General features: G+C 37.7%; 1 protein-coding gene across 4 annotated transcripts in view; it reads right to left on the bottom strand.

Annotated features, from left to right (window-relative positions):
- The window catches only part of ASB15 (ankyrin repeat and SOCS box containing 15), a 59,482-nt gene that overhangs the window by 22,438 nt on the left and 23,087 nt on the right, over positions 1–13,957 (bottom strand). For 2 of the 4 annotated variants that reach the window (XM_045495481.1, XM_045495484.1), the window contains exons 1-2: positions 7,552–7,661; positions 2,603–2,675 (exon numbers count right to left, since the gene is read on the bottom strand). The gene's annotated coding sequence lies outside the window, so the exon portion shown is untranslated. Of the gene's footprint in view, positions 1–2,602; positions 2,676–7,551; positions 7,662–13,957 lie in introns of those variants that run through there. The other 2 variants (XM_045495482.1, XM_045495483.1) reach the window with 1 other exon arrangement.

The raw sequence follows: 13,957 nt of genomic DNA, 5'->3' as shown, positions 1-13,957 counted from the left end.
TTTTATTTTTTAATGTCGTTTTAACTGCCATCCAGAAGAAGGGTACCTAAGACTCTTAACTGTTTTGTATCCATAATAAGCCTAGGGTAGAAACAGTGAGGAAATCCCTACCACAGGGAACAACCCGTCTTACACAAGCTGTCTCCAACCTTTTCCTAAAAGCCCAGGACGAAATAAAGATCTGTGTGCAAGTGCACTAAAGTGTCATAGAGATCATCAAAGAGCACGATTGGAATAGATCTAGAGACATCATGATGCAATGAGAAGAGCAAAGAGAAGAGTTATTTATGTGTATCTCAAATTTAAAATGACCAGGATTCAATTGCCCGCCTTTATTTAAGATTATTTAAATAAAGCACCAACCAGGAATCTGAGGAAAAGCCGAACAATATTTCGACATCCTTTAAGACCTATTCACAAGTGCTCTACTTCTCAGTCTAGAGAAATTAACTGACGCTTCCTAAATAATGGTTTCCCGGTCTTGTTCTGGAGAAGCCCTCTAGTGAGATTTATTTCCCATACGTAGCTGCTTACAAACTAATTGGAACAAGTATGTTGGGAAATTAGCCTTTTCATTTAAAGCACAAGTTAACCATTGACGGATGAATGGATAAAGAAGGATGGATAGATGAATGGATATGTACAATGGAATATTACACAGCCACACACACACAAAACGAGATCGCACCATTTGCCACAACATGGATGGACCTAGAAGCTATTATGCTAAGTGAAATAAGTCAGACTGAGAAAGTCAAATACCACGATTTCACTCATATGTGGAATCTAAAAAAACAAATGCATAAACAAACAAAAAGCAGAATCAGGCTTACAAATACAGAGAACAAACTGATGGTTGCCAGAGGGGGAGGAGAAAAAGGTGGCGGCGGGGGGGGGGGGGGTGGATTGAAGAAGGAGTTGCAGGCTTCCAGTTAGGGAATAAGTCATGGGAATAAAGGCACAGTGTAGAAAATACAGCCAATGACATTGCAATAGTGTTGTATGGTGACACATGGTAGCTACACTTGTGGACAGCATAGCATAACATAGAGTTGTTGAGTCACTATGTTGTACACCTGAAAATAATGTAACATTGTGTGTCAACTATACTCAACTTAAAAATATTTAAACAAAAAAAAAGTAGAGCGCTGGTTAACCTTCCTTAAGATCAAGAACACATTTGATGAAAAGCAATGGATTCTCTCTCCAGAGGGATGCATGCCCACTCAAAATTCTGCATAAAATTTTGAAGAATTCATGGGACCTCTAAAGCCCTTTCCCATACCCTCCCCCAAACAATCAAATTTAGGATTTTCAAGTGCTAAATGTATTATTCAGATATCAGTAATTATTAGTTTACTTTACAGGTAAGCCTAGTAAAATCCTAGATTTAGATAGTGGGAAAAGGGAAATTTGGTGGTCATGTAAATTTTTGAAAATTTTTGGTAGGAGGCACCTGGGTGGCTCAGTCAGTTAAGCGTCTGACTTCCGCCCAGGTCATGATCTCATGGTTTGTGAGTTCAAGCCCAGTGTTGGGATCTGTGTGGACAACTCAGAGCCTGGAGCCTGCTTTGGATCTGTGTCTCCCTCCCTCTGCCCCTCCCCTGCTCATGCTGTGTCTCTCTCTCTCCAAAAAATAAATAAACATTAAGCCATACATTATTGAGTCACAGAGCTAATAAGTAGAGTCTGGACAGATCACAGGTACCTTCATTTTTAAGGTCTTTCCAAAGCTGCAGGAAAACAACCTCCCCCCCCCCCCCACACACACACAAAAACAACACAACACTTTGATCTTGCTCTTAACAGCCAGCTCTTAATGACAATAACTTCCAAAAATAAAAAAAACAGCTTCCAGAGACACATAAATCTTTATCTTTGGCTCCCTGCAATAAGGCTTTGTGTTGCTTAGGGTGGTCTGGGGCGTCCTACACTTGCCTTCATTCTGTACTTTGCGTCATGGAGTCTAAACATTACTGTCCTTAAAAAGTGGATCAGCATGCCAGGCGGTGCCCGACTGAAGTGACCAGGAGGTTAGGATAGTGTTGTGAGGTAAGCTGCAGGAATGAACATGGGTACATGATACCTCTTTGCATTGGATTCTCTAAACTACCTCCAATCCATTTTCCATGCTAACACTGTACTGTTGATAAGTTTGTGGGTTCTAAACAGGGCTGGTTGTAATAGTTCCCAGAGTGTACAATTCACTTCCATGCAAGGAAGGGCTTTGTGTCCATAAATATCACCCTGCCCCCAGCATCTGTCACCTCAGTGTCATTTGGTTGCATCAGTGAAAGACTCTGTCCTTTACGGCTTATTGTTCTGTCTTCCAGTGTCCCTTTTAAAATGTCAACAACACTATACTGGTCCCCAGTGCAGAACTAGGATCTCTTGGAATAGTTACTGAGGGGAGCATGAGAGTGCACAAGATGGCAGAGGGTCTAAGACCAAGTCTAGTGGATGGTAATAAGAGGGAATAAGAAAAAGGAAATATAGTAAAATTTAGATTTCTTCACAGTTTTATACACAGCTCAAATCCAATCCCGAAGGTACTGCTGTGTGAAATGGGGAACCCTGAGACCCTGAGGCAATTTTCTCTCACCTTGAAACTGCTATGGTTTTCGAGTGATGTGTTCATTTACTGGAGGTCCCAGAGAGAATCATCAGGATTTGTCCTATCAGAGGAAAGGCAATAGTTAAAGAGGATTTTCACTTTTTGGTTTTGTCAAGAAAATACAGTTATTACATTCAAAAGAATGTTCATTTTTATTTTCCTGCATTTTGACCATTTATATGTGCAATTTTAAAGATAAACTGACATCAGTATAAATAAAATTTTGTCACAACTTTGGTATTTATTGGTGGCTGCACACTTTTGCTTTCTTCGGAACCCTCTAGCACAAAGTGGCAAATCAGATCAACAGCTTCATGGGACTGATTTCAGCGAGTCAATCAATCCCCAAGAGATTTCAGAGAGAACTAAAATTCTCTGTCAGAATTGGGTTCACCCCACTGACACAGGTAACTTTATAAGTAATAAGTTACAGCAATTCCCTCTGCATGGTGTCATCCTGTAAATGACAGGGAGAACTGGACCAATTCTCCTTGTTCTCCTTCCTCCTTAGCACGACATGCCCTGCTGATGAATTGCACATGCACAAGTGCACATACACACTTAGTCCAGAAGACGAATGCTACTTTTATGTTGACTCAAAAAGACACAACCTGATATTTTAGAAGAGATCTAAGAAAAATGGACATATTCCTTTCTAGACCAATACTATCTAAGTATGATATCTGGTATGTGATAAGAATTCACTAACTGTTGGCTGAATAAATAATTGAATAACCAAACATACACTAGTCTTAAAATTAGCAAATTAATAGATTCACCTTGTGTTTTTACGTCCTGTGTTTTTGTAAGTTCACTTCCAGTTTAACTGAAGCTTAGTTTCTAGGTAAATAGCCAGTGATAAGACCTGTCACGCTAGTTTTTCTTATCTCTACTTTCATATTACAACATTAGATATTTTACTCTATACTGTTGATTTCCATGTCAAATTCAATTACAACAGAGATATAGAAAGATGTGTGCTAGTTTGTGAAAATGATGCAGAAAACAGGAAGGAGATCTAAGTTCATTAGTAGGTGGGTTTCTAGAGGAATATAAACGTAGAATAGAAAAGAACAGAGCAAGCATGATCCATGAAAAGGCAACTTATTGATAGTGGCCTTATCACAGGCAAGAATGATAATACATTTTTTAAAAAAGTCCAACCAGTTGTTTATAATTCTAATTCTAGAAATCTATCTTCTAGTAATGATCAGAGATGTGGACAAAAAAACTGTATGTGAAATGTCATCTCAGCTGTATTTAGCTGCCAAAACAGTAGAAATAATAAAGTGTCCAACATAAAAGAAATTTGGATAAGACATTATTGCATATCTAAGCAATAGAAAACCATACAGTTATTAAAATGAATATCCTTGAAGAATATTTACTGCCATAGATAAAGTGTCACACATGAGAATGATATTCACCTAATCAGATATGACTGGCCACTTGGAAGGAACTAAAACTGACTTTATGCAGCCAAAGCTTATAAAGCCTTCCAGAAAACTGGCCTGGCATCTGGCTCATAGGCTGAACCTTACAGGTGGTGAGATAGGTCACTTCCTGGCAGTCCAGGGACCTTGGTGACTTTGAGAAGAGAGAAATTTGCAAAGTTTATAGTAAAGCAGGTGAAATCTGGTGGAGGGATTTCCTTGGCTTGGGAAAGAAGAGCAGTCTGAAAGACTGATCCATTTACCTGAATCATCCAAGCACAGGGTTTGTTACCTAAGTTATTCTATTGTCTGCATGAGACCAAAATTCCATTTTCCTCTAATTAGTGAGTGGCAGCTTTTGAAGAAAGTAAGGTCGGTTACAATAAAATAGCTACATTTAGTTTACACAAGTGGGTTTAGGGTAAGTAAAAAATGTTTTGACTATATTTATTAACTACAATAACAATAAAAAGGAAATGTCTCTAGACCTTAATAAGAGTATTATTATGTACTATACATGTATATGTATACTACTCTATATTTGTATATACTATATATATGTATACTACTGTATATACAGGTTCATTTGACATGACAGAAGTTCTGCCTGGGGCTCAAGTCAAATCTTTTCCTATTCAAAGCTCAAACAATAATGAGTCATTGCATTTCTTCATAGTTTATTTTGACATCATATACAAGCCGTTGATATCTTTCTGGGGGAGAAAGTTGGATGCAGCAATTGAAACTTTGTTCAAAACTTGCCCTCTGGATTAGCCACTGCATTAACTATGTCTGATGTGAGTAGTCAACAAACATTACCTGTTATCATTCTGTGGTTGAACTCCTCTGGAATGAGGAATGAGAATTCTAGGGGTTGTTTGGCAATTTTAGCTCAATTCCTCACCCTTGAACAGACACTCTGACATATTCATTATTTCCTTCTTCTTCCTTTTCTCTAGAATCACCAGACTTCAGAGTTGACCATTAGATAGCTCTACCTGTAAATTCCATTTACAACATGGCGAACAAGTAATTGTCTAGTCTCAGCCCTCAACACCAAAGTGGCAGGAAGCTTACCATATCCCCACAGAGCCCTTCGGTCAGCTTTAACAGTTAGGAAAAAAACATTTAAGTTGAATCCATCTCTTCAAATCATTATTCTATGATCTTAGTTCTATTCCCCAGAGTCACACTGATAAACTGTTGTTCCCCTGCTACATGAGAGCCCTTAAATCATTCCCCAGGAAGGCTGTTAAGTCTCCAGTGAGCCTTCTCCTCCTGAGGCTGAACAACTTTTCTTCCTGTGCCGTGGGTTCACCTCCCTCCGCCATCTTGATTGCTTGTAAACACACTCATTTCTCCATTTCCTTCTAAAAGTGGCTCTGGACCATGGGCTCTGATGGCAGCACAATAGCTGTAGTCAGATCAACAACACAATATTAAGCAGGGATGACCATCTCCTTTTTCCTAGACACTATAGATTGGTTAATTTAACCTAAGCCCAGATTAATTTGGAGGCTATCATGTTAGACAGTTGATTTGGACCCCTATTGGCCCAAATCTTACATCTTATGTTTTTTTCTCACATCATTGCTGGGAAATTCTGTGCAGGACTCTGTATTTAACGCTATTACATTTCTTTCTTTTTTTTTTTCTTTTTTTCAATGATTTGACTTTTATTCCAGTCTGCTAAGATCTAATGCATTTCTATCCCTGCAAGTATTGTTCTATTTGTACATCTGTTTGCATGCCTTCTATATGTCCATCTGCACTATTAATAATGACACATGTTGAACAGAAATTGGCACAGGACAGAGAGGACTCCAGGTTGACACTGATCTATTATTTAGCACCCTTCAAGAAAAGCTGTTTATCCAGTTACAAATCCTCCGAAATACATCACCATCTAGTATTAATGTCTCCTTTTTGATAACAAGACCATCATCAAGAAATACTGTCAAATACTTTGTTGAAATACAGATGCATAGTGTCTACTACATTTGCCTTCTCTACTGAATCGGAAAGACAAAGGAGAAGCACTGACCCACCAGTTCTCAGTGATTATTATTATTTTTTTCCCTAAGGATTTTCAGACCATCCTATTCATTCATTCAAAAATATGTGTTCAGTGTCTGCTATGTTGCAGGCATAGTGCGAGACACAAGACAGTAGGATCCATGCCCTCAGGGAGTTTGCTGCTTTTAAACAATGCATTCTATCTAGACTTCTCCAGAAACAATACAAATCACTCCATCCCCTTCCAAAGTTTGGCAGAGAGTTAAGCCCGCAGCACATCCTCAATATATATTTGTTTTGTTGAATTTGATAGCTATTATAAGTAACATGTATTGAATATTTACCTGTGACACGCATTACGCTAAGTACTTTAGTTGATTATGATGTTTAATTTCTATGATACACTTTCCCCTATTTTACAAATAAGGAAACTGAGGCAGTTAGGTAATTTGCCCAAACCTGCACATAATAGTGAGTGGTGGAGATGTGGATATAAACCCAGCTGTTTGTCATTAGAGACCACACAACTGTAACTGGATTAGAGTTTGGCACTAGAGGCCACACATACTGTAACTGATGATCCATCTACTATAATAGAATTAATGAAAAGGAGGTATCATTTTGTGTTCCAAATATTCGTAAGTTTTCTAAAACTTGCTGATTGTTAAGCAAACAATCAGCAAACCTACCAAACAACTCTAGTAGAAATATAAATATTTGAGGTAAATTTTCATTTGAAAACAAGCTATTCCCATAGAGACAACAGAAGTGTAAAATTATGATAATTTATGACAATAATATAACGTTCTCAGCACAAGGCAGTGTTAGGACTTCCTCGTCTATATCACTACTATTTCATAGAAATCATTTCATTTTAGATTTAGAAGCTTCCTTAGAAGTTATGTGTTTATTTAAGAGCCAGATGGGTGATGGTCTCAGGTAAGTTCTAAAGACTTTCCAACCTCAAGATTTTAGGATTTCTTTTGCAGAAGCAAATTTCCAATTCTAGAGTTCCTTTTATCATCTGATTTAAATGAACTTAAAGGAATTTTTCTATCTGAATATAAAGCATCCATCTTTTGCTATAAGTGATGAAAGAGCCTCAATAGAAATTTATTATAATTATTCACAAAAATAATTTAATTTTTTACTCAGAAACCAGGCCAGCTAAGACCCTTCTGGGCTTCCATAGTGTGGATATTGACACTTCCTACAAGCATATTCATTCTTGGTCTGTTTTTCTCATCATATTATTATGCTTCATGACCATGCCACAGAGTTAATATTCTATAAAGAAGCAAAAACAACCCTGCCTATATTCTGTGATTTTAAAAAGGCCTCAGGAAGGAAACCCACTGGTGATCAACTGGAAAAAAAATAATGAGAAACTACCACAATATGTATTTCCATCTGTTTAAAATATTCCCAATACTAAACTACTTAATAAGCTAGCTGGTGAGGTACAGATCAAATATTTCATAATCTCACCTTTTGGAATGATCGTCTTGTCATTCTTATCCAGGGCCTTGCCTTCCTAAACCAGAGGAAGTGCCTTGGAGCCAATGTGTTCCTCTGTGTGTCTAAAATTAAGTACCCAGTTGGTGGTTAAATTAAGATCTGACCTTGTGCAACTGAAACATAAGCGGTTCCTGGCACACAATAAAGTATTACCCATGACTTCTCTAGACTCCCATCAAAAGAAACATAAACCCACAGAGATATAATAAGATTATCTGTATCCTGATTGGTTCAAAGATTGCTCATGAAAACAAATGATCTGCCAACCCAGCTGCGATGAGAGTTCCTGCTAAGGGAACCAAGTAAAATCACTTCAATAGAATTTTTCGTCTTTTAAAATTAGTTGTTCAAGAGACAAAACTGTGAGTCTGTGTGTCTGTAGATCCATATCCACTTGTAATCAATTTTAACACACAGTTTCTCATTCTTCATCTGTTAGACCCATGTCAAATCTCACTAAATACAACCGTCTTAGTATATGAATTTACTGTCTTTCATTTGATTTGCATTTAATACCTGCCGGTCTGATACTCAGATGGGGATACAACATTCAGCAACATCTAATGTAATCAGATATGTTTAGGTCAAGTTGTAAAACATAGATAGTCTTAAAAAAAGAAAGGTAAGCAGGAGATGTAAAGCAAGAAGAAAATCAGGATTTGAACCAGGGAGGGTTGTTCATTTTCTATTTTAAAAAATCCATCAAAGTTGAATGTCTTGCTGATTTTCTGATGAAAATAATCTCCCTTAAGTTTGTTTTGACATGGCTATCCTTGGATTAACTCAGGCCACTGTCAGCATTCACAAAGCCATCTGGCTTCTGTCCCCACCACTCTACTAAAACAACTCTTCTCAAGGGCTTCAGTGACCTCCTAGTGTCTAAAGACACCACGTTTATTGCTTTTCAGACCCTCTTGGATTTCCTGTCATTGGTCTCTCCCTTTTTCTTGAACTATGTACTCCCAGGCTTCGAGGAGCACTATATGCTTTTATTTTTCTTCTATTTCTCTGATCCATTTTTTGGGACTTGGTGTTAATGAATAAACATATCAATTGTAGTGAATTTCCCAGTTTTATTTCAAAACTTGGAATACCATAAATGTGAAAGGTCCTAGCTTTTTGTGATAAGAGAGGCTATACTTCAGTCACCCTGGGAGCAAACCCTGAGAAATATTATGTATTTATACCACTATTAACTGTAACTTGAAATAGTCAAGGTTGAAGGTTAGAACATTGTGCATGTTTTATAATTATTAATTTAATTCGGAACTGTGCAATAAAACATTGTTACAAAAAACAAACAGCACTGTGAAACTTTAATTTTTATACAATACTTTTTTTTAACTTACAATATTAAAAATTCATATGAAGGTTTAGAGTATAACGCAATTTGTGGGTGAAATCTATACCAGACATTTAAAAATGTGGTTTGGCACATTTCAGGGACATTTCTGATCTTATACCAACCAATTTATGCCTGTTTTATCCGTCTATATAATAGTTATTGTAGACCTCCTTAGATCACACAATATTTAAAATAATGCTTAAAAAACAGAAAGGACAAAAAAAGAGGGACTATGTGGCAAATAAATGAAAACATGTTACTGATGATGTAAGCCTATGAACAAATCTTGCCTTACCGCTTATTGGCTCTGTTACTTTAGATTTGCTGTTTAATTTTCTGAGATCTAATATCTTCATCTGTAATGTAGAAGTGGTAATAGTAATAATAACCATTATAATGATAATACAAATGACCATGACACCCACCACTTTTTTAAAATGTTTATTTATTTGGGGCGCCTGGGTGGCGCAGTCGGTTAAGCGTCCGACTTCAGCCAGGTCACGATCTCGCGGTCCGTGAGTTCGAGCCCCGCGTCGGGCTCTGGGCTGATGGCTCAGAGCCTGGAGCCTGTTTCCGATTCTGTGTCTCCCTCTCTCTCTGCCCCTCCCCCGTTCATGCTCTGTCTCTCTCTGTCCCAAAAATAAATAAACGTTGAAAAAAAAAAAAATTAAAAAAAAAATAAATAAAATGTTTATTTATTTATTTTATGACAGACAGAGCATGAGCAGGGGAGGGGTAGAGATAGGGGAAGAGAGAGAGAGAGAGAGAGAGAGAGAGAGAGAGAGAGAGAATCCCAAGCATGATCTTCACTGTCAGCTGGAAGCCAATACAGAGCGCAAACCCAGCATGGGGCTCAATCCCACGACTGTGAGACCATGACCTGAGCCGAAACCAAGAGACAGCTGCTTAACCTACTGAGCCACCCAGGCGTCCCAGACACCCACCATTTTTTTTTTTAATGTTTATTTCATTTTTGAGAAAGAGCAAACAGGGGAACAGCAGAGAGAGAGGGACAGAGGATCCAAAGTGGGCCCCATTCTGAGAGCAGCCTGCCAATGTGGGGCTTGAACTCACAAAGTGCCAGATCATGACCTGAGCCAAAGCCGGGCTCTCAACCCGGCTGAGCCACTCAGCCTCCCCAGACACCCACCATTTTTAAGAGGTCTATTCCTGAAATAGTTCATCATCATTTCTACACATACACTAAAGCATGCTTTGAGTAAATTCAAATACTTAACAGAATGCTCTCTTCATAATGCTCATAACCATTTCCAACATTTGCCTGTTTGGGAAGTTGGCTTTTCCTGTTGATTTTCTCAAAATGGAAACAAAGGGAATCCGATTTTTGAACAATGGACTTCTAGGCTGCCTGGAAAGGGTGTTTCAAACAAGGTGTGTGATCAAGCAGTGAAGGACTGTTGAATTCTACTACTATTGTCCTGAGGAAGGCACCTGTAATGATGCTGACATCCAAATACATGTCCCTTATATCTATATATGGCAAGAAATGCATGTCCTGTTTCACAGTGATAATTATAGCAACTGATATGAAGAGTCTTAGGTTGAAATGGTTGAAGCGCAGTGTTAGAAGTTCTGTCCCTGGAAGCACTCATTTTTATTTTGGGAACAAAGGATTTGGGTAGCATGGTATGTTAACTTCCAGAAAGCAATGTGGCATCCTGGCCGTCATGTTTAGGGTGCCGGCTGCTACTCCTCACAGGTACTCTGTGTTCCTGCAAACGTGGGGGCTTGCAGGCCTCTGACTATGAGTTAAAAATACAGATTTTGCTAAGATTAGCCAAACAATCACATCCAACCTGTACAAAGCCATTTATCAGATTCCTTTCTGATCCAGCCCATTCTTTATAAAAGCCTTATCACAACTGCAGCTTTATCTTTGCCTTCTGGGCAAAATGGTGTTGTCCAAACTCCTTGGAAAATCCTGGTTTGCTTGGTCCCATTATTTTGCAGTTTAGTAAGCAATATCTATGTATATCTCACTTGGTTTCATTTTGAAATAGAGTACTTTCTAATATATGTCAAATCCCCCACAATATCATAACTAATGTAAAAAATAAAAAAAGAAATACAGTATTTCCGATTTTCTCCTCCTCCTTCTTCCTTTTCTGCACTTGTTCATTATTTTGGTCATGAGAGGTTGTGATTTAAGAAATGCCCATTTTATTTTTCAGTTGTGTATAAAACAGCAGAAAAATGTGAGAAAAGGAAATCCTTTATTTCTAGTGTTCTTCCAGGGACTTTGATAATTGATAATTGGTTGTTTGCTTTTGTTGTGCTTCCTACTGTTTTTGGGGGTTTGTTTGTTTGTTTGTTTGTTTTTTCAGACTGAAAATCAAACTGAAACTGTGAGTCCAATGTATCCGCACCACATTCTACTAGGTGCTGATGTCACAGGCCTCTGAAGAACGGGAATTGTTGACATCACTCCTGCCATTTTGTTTCCATACAGCAGCACAAAGGTGAGTGACAAGCAAGTGGTGTTTAGTAAGGTACCACTATACGTAGCCCACTAACCCCATGGTGCACAAAAAGTGGGGAGAGTTCTTAGTGGCACTTTGTTACATTTACCACTTTGTCACCCGTGTCTGGTAAAGTGCTTGTCATGTAGAAAGCACACATGAAACACATGCTACATTTTTGCTAAACACACTGACTTCTTCACATGGTTTAGCAGTTATTTCTTATGTAATTTAACTAAAGGTTAATTCAATTAAAACTGAGTCATAATGAATTTCAAGAAAGTAGGTTGATTTCTTTCCATGAAAGACAGGTCAAGAGCATTTAAGAGACAGAATCCTGGATTAAAAGAAGGCAGGGAATTTGCATTTTGATTTCGGATGTGTCCATGTTTTTGTGAATTAAGGAAAACCACTTAAATATTTATGTCCTGGTTTCCACCTACATAATAATTCTGCCCTTGATATTTCACATCATTGATATGAGAGTAAAATGAGAGAATAATTATGGAAGTTCTTTGAAAAAATAGTAATCACCCTACAGATAGAGTACTTACTATTATAGTTCAGTTGACCCTTGAAGGTTTGAACTGCATGAATCCACTTATATGTGGGTTTTTTTGATATGGTATTATAAATGTTATTTTCTCTTACGATTTTCTTAATAATATCTTCCTTTCTCTAGCTTACTTTATTGTAAGAATAAAATAGAAAACACATATAAAAAATGTGTGTTAACTGTTTATGTTATTGGTAAGGCTTCTAGTTAACAATAGCCTATTAGTAGTTAAGTTTTCAGGGAGTCAAAAGTCACACACGGATTTTCAACTGCGTGGGGGTTGCCATCCTTAATCCCTATGTTGTTCAAGGGTTAATTACGTTCTATTTCTGGGACCTAAAATGGACATTAAAAAAACCATCCCGGGGCGCCTGGGTGGCGCAGTCGGTTAAGCGTCCGACTTCAGCCAGCTCACGATCTTGCGGTCCGTGAGTTCGAGCCCCGCGTCGGGCTCTGGGCTGATGGCTCAGAGCCTGGAGCCTGTTTCCGATTCTGTGTCTCCCTCTCTCTCTGCCCCTCCCCCGTTCATGCTCTGTCTCTCTCTGTCCCAAAAATAAATAAACGTTGAAAAAAAAAAATTAAAAAAAAAAAACCATCCCACTTGACTTCCTGTTTTATACATGCACACACACATTTTAGTATATGAAGAATGTGGTACTAGACTACTTCAGGACGTGCATGCCAAGACAGGTAGGACACGCAATTCTGGTCCTTAAGAAGTTTATCATTGTGTAGAGAGCAAATAAGTAGAAAAGAAGCCAGAATTTGGCAAGAGAGATAAGACATAAGTAGGTTTGGAGGAGAAGACTGGAGAACAAAGACATACACACATTTGAGTTTTAAAAAGAGAAAAAGGGAGCCACCTGGGTGGCTCAGTCTGGAAGCATCTGACTCTTGATTTCAGCTCAGGTCACGATCTCAGCTCAGACTCCTGAGTTTGAGCCCTGCATCAGGCTTGAGGTTCTGTCTCCTTCTCTCTCTGTCCCTCTCCTGCTCTCTCACTCTCTCTTTCTCCCTCTCTGTCTCTTTCTCAAAAATGAATACAAATAAAATAAAATAGAGATAAAATAAAAAAAATAAAAAGAGACACTGGTTTTACATTAACAGATCATCAAAGTACTTTGAGAGCCTTTTTTTTCTTCTTGTCTTTTGTAATATTGATCTCTTACATATCCCAAATTGATAGTGCTAAGGCAAGGAGACTTCCACTATTCTTAGTACCTTATTTAATATTCACTAAACATAGTCATAATCAAGACTGTACAATAGAACTTTATATTGGCAAGCAAAGTAAAATTCGAATTACTGAAAATTCAGTATTCTGTTCTTTCTGAAAAGATTGGTGTTTTTCATGTGCACCTGTTATATTTCAATTTTTTTGAAGCTACTAATTCATGACATTCCATCAATTAATATTTGGTTATGAACAAGAACATTTTAGCATTAACTGTTATATAAAAGTTATATGAATTTGGTGAACAAAACTTACCATGTTAAACTCAACATTCTCAACGTAAATCTATCCTATCTACTATTAAAAGACCCTGTTCCTCCCCTTTTGCATGTAGAGCCTTATTTTTTATATTTCAAATTTGACCCACTGTTTTGTGTATGTTCAAATAATTTAATTTCAATATAAAAATTAAGCTTAATGATTCTTTGAGGAAACTAGAAAAATGTGATTATTTTGCTAGGTTTAAATTTATCTCTAATAGAACAGTGTAAGTAATGGGGCAGAATACTCTGGATTTTCCGAAATGGTACTTCTACTAAATATTTGGCTTAGTTGTGGCTTGATATAAGGATCTAATATATAATTACCATACAAATAAGGCAATTTTTCACATTTTTTTCACAGGTGCTGTAGTATCAAAAATATTAAAATCAGGGGCGCCTGTGTGGCTCAGTCGGTTAGGCATCCAACTTGGGCTCAGGTCGTGATCTCATGGTTTGTGAGTTCAAGCCCCATGTTGGGTTCTGTGCTGACAGCTCAGA

The sequence above is a fragment of the Leopardus geoffroyi genome, chromosome A2, assembly GCF_018350155.1.
Source record: "Leopardus geoffroyi isolate Oge1 chromosome A2, O.geoffroyi_Oge1_pat1.0, whole genome shotgun sequence".
Lineage (NCBI taxonomy): Eukaryota > Metazoa > Chordata > Mammalia > Carnivora > Felidae > Leopardus > Leopardus geoffroyi.
This window is presented reverse-complemented; position numbering and strand designations above follow the sequence as displayed.